The 6,177-nt window shown below is 46.6% G+C and overlaps 1 pseudogene; it reads right to left on the bottom strand.

Moving 5' to 3' along the window:
• Positions 1-1,651: 1,651 nt before the first annotated feature.
• LOC146399693 (RNA polymerase II subunit A C-terminal domain phosphatase SSU72 like protein 2 pseudogene) lies at positions 1,652-2,482 on the bottom strand (annotated as a pseudogene).
• Positions 2,483-6,177: the final 3,695 nt, after the last annotated feature.

Here is a 6,177-nt window from a genome sequence, read left to right on the forward strand (position 1 = left end):
AAATAACCAATGGGCTAAATTTGCAATAGCCATCTCCCACCAGCAATGAGAAGACACCTTTTCTTTGCTTTGAGTTACTTTTATTCTTATTGCTATGAAATCAGAGTTCATTTACAATGTCTCCCCAAGGTCTGCTGTACAGCAACGTGACCCAATCACACACATTGCCCTGGGCTCTACAGTAGGATCCCATTGCCCATCCATTCCAGATACCACAAAAAAACCCAAAGGCCCACCCATCACACTCCAGGCCCTTTCCCCCTTGGGAACCCCAAAGTCTGCTCTTCTTGTCCATCATCTGTTTCTGCTTCTTGTTTCTTTGTCTCTTTCTGATATTTTGATAGGATCATCTGTTCCATATTTTAGAGTCCACACATAAAGGACATCATACAGTACTTGTCTTCTTCTTTCTGAATTACCTCACTTAGTATGAGTCTCTAGGTCCATCCATTTTGATGCAAATCACATTCCTTTGTCTTCTTTAAGGCTGAGTACTATTCCACTGTATCTGTTACCACATCTTCTTAATCCATTCATGTGTTCATGGACACTGAGGTTGTTGCCATGTCCTGGCTATTGGGAATAGTGCTGCTATGAACATAGGGGTGCAGGGATCTGTTCTGATGAAAGTTTTGTCTGGATGTACTCCCAGCACTGGAATGACTGCATCCTATGCTAGCTCTAGACTTACTTTCCTGAGGTACCACCATTCTGCTTTCCATGCTGGTTGTACCACTTTACATTCCCACCAACAGTGCAGGAGGGGCCCTTTTTCACCACACCCTCTACAGCATTTGTTATTTGTTGACAGATGACATGTTTTCTTTAAGTAAGACAGTTTCATTTGTTTCATGGTGTTTCATTTGCTGGGCTCTTTAGTCCAACATTTCATTCCTAGCTTTTCATCTTAACTGGAGCCCATTATATATGCTGGGTTTCCACTGAAGTTGCCATGAGACAAAGACATGCAAGCTGAAGCTAAACACATCTGTAAGTTCGGGCATTCCATATGATCATATCTCAATTAAAAAACAACAAACAAAAACAAACAAATTTTTAAAAAAAGTCAGCATTCCCATCGTGGCTCAGTGGTTAACGAATCCGACTAAGAACCACGAGGTTGCACGTTCGATCCCTGGCCTTGCTCAGTGGGTTAAGGACCCACCGTTGCCGTGCACATAGGCTGCTTGGATCTGTGTTGTTGTGCCTCTGGCTTGGCCGTTGGCTACAGCTCCGATTAGACCCCCTAGCCTGGGAACCTCCATATGCTGCAGAAGTGGAACAAGAAATGGCAAAAAGACCAAGAAAAATAGAAAAGAGAGAAGAAAAAAAAAGTCTACAGTAAATATACCATGCCAAGTGAGCAAAAGGAGATTCTTCTTAAATGATGGACTGGACAAAGCTGCTGTTGGCTCTTCCAAATATCCTTCCAAAAATCACAAGGCCAGGACTCTCTCAGAAGACTAGGTTGCTTCATCTGGAAATTCCAGTCCTCCCTGTTAACTTGCTTGCAGAACCATCTGAGCACTGCATCATTTCTCCAAAGTCAGGTCCCTACAACACTGTCCCCAGACAGAGATGGTTTTTAGGACTAGTGCTAGTCCATATTCCATTTCCCATAAAGGTCCATGTCCTTCCTCGGGGGCTGGATATGAAAAAAAAAAAAACTCACCAATGGCTTTTCCTAGGGAGGGTTTTAAGGCACGGCTCAACACAGACTAGTCCAACATTCCAGTCACAGATTCCTGACCCCCGAGGAAGCCAGTCCAGCTGAGACCCTCAGTAGAAGCAGACGGTGTGGAGAAAGCTCCTGCCGGTTTTCTGCTCCACCCCAAGGAGCAGCTTGGCCAGGCAGTTTTCCATGTCGTCCACCTGCTGGAGGCGCTGGCACAGCTCACAGAGGACCAGCGATCCCAGCGTGGTGTCCTCCAGGTTGTCCTGCATGTCCACGTTGATCACGTGCACGGGCTGGCACGTCTCCTGTTCCCGGGCACACAGGTGGCCCACCACCCTGTCGTAGATGCTCTCCTCACACGTGAAGATGACATCGAAGGCTTCTCTGCAGTCCTGAAACCGCTCCGGGCATGGCTTGATGTGCTCGTTTCTCCCCAGCAGATGTAGGATGCCGTTTCTTCTATAGCAGTCTGGGTCTCACCATGCAAGGTCCCTGCGCATATGCCGGTAAGGGGTGCAGAAGCTGTAGAGGACCGGGCAGTCGCGGGTGGGTCCCTGGAGCCTCACCATGGAGCCCGGTCTGAAGGACCTGACGTGGAAGCCTTTCTTGCTGAAGATGCTGTGGGCCTCCATGCTCCTGTTCATGTTGCTCATGCAGACCATGGCCACCCTGAGTGGGGCCAAGGATGGCATGGGGCCGGCCAGCCCTGTGGGACCCCAGGCACATGGATTAAGGGCTCTCTGAAGCCAGGGAGACACCGCCTGGCTCCAGCGCTTCCCACCACCATGGTGTCCAAGACCAGGGATGGCATTTATATGGAGTCACCTCCATACGGTGGGCAGAGAACTCTGGATGGACATGGGCTTAACTCTTGATTGGGTTTTCATGCTGGGCTCTGATCAGAGGCCTGAGTCCACTCATGTGACCAATGCCGTGATTAAATCCTCAAACCTCTCCTCTGCAAGGACCGGCTATCACCCCTCCCCCACCCCCGCCCGTCGGGAGCATCTTGGAGTCTCCTGTGAGACTGAACCTGGTCACCTGTTGTGGGGAGGGCACAGATGCTTGTATTGCTCCTAGACAAAGAAGACCAGCTGACAGGCTTGTCACTCGCCTCCTCCATGACCTGAGGACAGGTGTGTGGAAAAGATGTTTGATATCAAAAACATTAAAAAAGTGCGGGCAAGCCTAAGGCTAATTCCATGGAACACAGAACCCTTTTGGTTTGGTGCATTTTGTCACCGACAGCTGATGCACTCAAAGGGTTGCCATGGTGAGTCATAGGAAGATATCCACAGGGTCCTCCCTGAATCCCTCAGATGATTCTCCTGCATCCAAAGCGGTCTCTGGAAAACACCCCATCTGATGCTGGTCCACACCGTCCATCACCACGGCCTCCTCGCCATTTCCTCTTTGACTGACAGCCATCTGGGAGGGAGCTGAGCAGACCCTGCCCCCTTTACATTGTCTTCAAGGCCAGCTCTGTCCCACAGTCCATGATTACAATATCATATTGGAATCACGTTCTATGCTGCATGTCCATTTTGATGGAGCAATCGATACAGGCTTAGACCTTGTGAATGGACACCTGGTGCTTCAAAATCCTTCAGGGGAAATAGCTGAGTCTCCATTGGTTCCGTCTCATTAGGGAACGAAAGACAATCGTGAGCACACTGCAAGTGACCAGATCCACAAAACCACTAACTCTCAACCACACTCTGCTACCCACTGGGACTTTGTGAAACCTGGAGTTGGCTCCCCGCTTTCATTGGTGAGTGTGAGTGGAGACGGAACACATTTTCACAGTTAGTGCAAGGAGCAGGTCACCTGGGAAAACCGTAAAAATGTCACTGCACTGCAGTGAACTCTTCATGAATTTGCCTCAAAATCTCTTGAAATGTTTGAACCTACATCCAATGCAGTAACACACTCAGGTACAAGTACATCGCCCCTAATACACAGTCGGACATTCTCCAAAAGTAACTGCGTCATTGACAGGAAGACTGTGCACGTTTTACGCCAGAACTCCTAAACCTCTTCACTACTGCAAACATCACATGCTGAGTATGTCCCTGCTGATCGGATGGTAGACTTACATCACCACAGAATTTCACATTTGGAAGTGAACCTGAATCTTCTCACTAATGCCAAGAGAATATTCCAAGGCGGAACCAGGATGCCACTGGTGTAGTATGACTTAAACTTCTCTCAGACAGGATGGTACGGGACCTTTAGACCTGATGGAGTCATCCACAATATCTGCCAAATACTCAAAAGTTTTATTGGACCCTTACTCTTGAGAAATTGATGCAAACTTCCACCTACTTTTTATCATTTCAAATATAGCTATTTCTGAGCATTTGCATACACAAAGGGAACACACTCAAAATTATTTTAATTTTCACATGTACGATAGTTAAGTGAACGTTATATAGGCTTAGAAATTACACAGGGAATTCCAAAAAAATGGATAAATAAACAAGTTGTACAGGGACAAAATCTAGAAAACACAGACTATTTCTCATGCTTCTCTTATGGGAGCGGATTGTTAACTGCAAACTTCCCTAAATCATCATACACTCTGAAACACTGCTTCTCCAAGTGTGATCCCCAGGGCAGCATGAAGTAGTAACTTGAGAAAAATGAAACTAGGGACCCCAAACCAACTGAGTCAGATAAACTGGGGGCTGGAGCCCACATCTGTGTTATCAAAATCCCCCCAGGTGATTCAGATGCCCACGAAAGCTTCAGAACAACTGCCTTATGGAAGGCAGACATTTCTGAAAATGTCAAGACCCATCCTTACTCTTAGGTACATCACAGTACATTATAACAGGCTGGAGAGCTGGTAAAACTCATGCGAGTCAGGGAAAAATTATGTGTAGATCTCCGATGGTGGGAACTCGATAGAAAGAGGTCCTCAAATTAGCAGATGGATTTAACATGCAAGCAAATTTGAGAATCCTTTGCCTTTAGCAGTGTCACTCAATTCACCAGTATTCGCACAACCTGAGAATCTTCCTGACAGGCAATGTCTGATTCATTAAACCAAAGGGGATCCAAGATGGCACATTCCCAACAGGCTTCCAGAAGATGCCAAAACAGCTACATTGACAAAGACGCTTGGAACACTAAAGCCAGAGAAGTTACACAAAACAGAGCCAACACCAGGACAGTTCAGACTCCAGGTCACATTGAGGTGCTTCCAGATTAGATCTCTCAAAGGAAAGGCCTTCCACTCTGAAACTTCACCTGCCTGAAAGGCCCTCAAGCCTCTGTTGCTGCTTTGCCCCATGCAACATAGGTCTCAGAGCAGACAGAGAAAGGAAGGCCGCTTCCAAAACACACAAATCATCAGGAAGGGCCCTTGCTTACAAATGGCCAAGGCTCCTCTCATTTAAAGAAAAATGGAAAGCGTTCTAATCCCACCTGTCAAAAAGGAACATTAGGGATCATTGCGTTCCTTGAAGGTACCAGGAGTTATCTAGCCTCAGTGTCTATTCACGGGCTGTGTTCACTCCCTTCAGAGTTCTCTGTCTCCACTTTATCCACACACACATTCTCAATGGTCTCCTCAGCTATCGGATCGCAGCTGAAACTCACTTCCATCAAGGAACCCCATGCTGCCTCCCAAACCCAAGCAACTTTTCCGTTGAAACCCTAAAGCAGCATGAAAGGGAATACATGTGTATGAAAAGCTGGTTCTTAGCTTCCCCGCATTAGACTAAAACATCTCAAGGGTGGGTACTGCAGGTGCTTTAGCTTGCAGTGTTACCTAGTGCCTAGCACAATGGCCAGGCCTTAAGACTCGTCCAGTAAACATTTGTTGAATGATGAATTAAAGCAAGATTTTGGAAGCCTGACGAGTTGAAATAGCACACGTGCTCTTTTTAACAAATATTTGGGACTGTGTAATAAAACTCATTTATCTGGGTGTCTCTTATCCTACTAGGAAGCATGCCACTGGGAACTGATCAACTGACTGCCTTTAATGGAATAAACACTGCTGACACTGCCAGTATCCAATACTTCAATGGATTGAATCGGAGTCCGAGTCCACCTACCAAAATCCTAATAGTCAACATCTGCACAATTTACTTTCTCATCCAAAATCAGATCATGCCTTTCTGTTGCTTCACACTCTCAAACAGCCACCTGGGAACATCAGTTAGCTTCCTCATCGCTAAAGTGGAATCCGTAGGAGAGGAAAAATCCTCCTCTATATTTGTAGGGGCTCTGGCTGAGCCTATGAATTTAACCAACATGAGGCAGAGCAAGTGGACGGAAACTCAATAAGATCTATTCACTTTTTACATGCACCCAAAGACCTTCACAAGAGAATGAAGCCCTGACTAAGTGTTCAGGGGCAAAAATGCTTCTGTGTGCTTTAGACAAAGAAATGATAAATTTGTGAAGAAATGACGAGACAAGGTTGGGGCTGGCACAGTAAACTGTGGGGGAGTGACTGGAAGACACATCGTGGAGAGAGGGAGGAACGAATG

Source organism: Sus scrofa, chromosome 9, assembly GCF_054392235.1.
Source record: "Sus scrofa isolate SSC_HxYL_T2T_F1_AM1 chromosome 9, Sscrofa_HxYL_maternal_Yorkshire_Landrace_v2.0, whole genome shotgun sequence".
NCBI classification, from domain to species: domain Eukaryota; kingdom Metazoa; phylum Chordata; class Mammalia; order Artiodactyla; family Suidae; genus Sus; species Sus scrofa.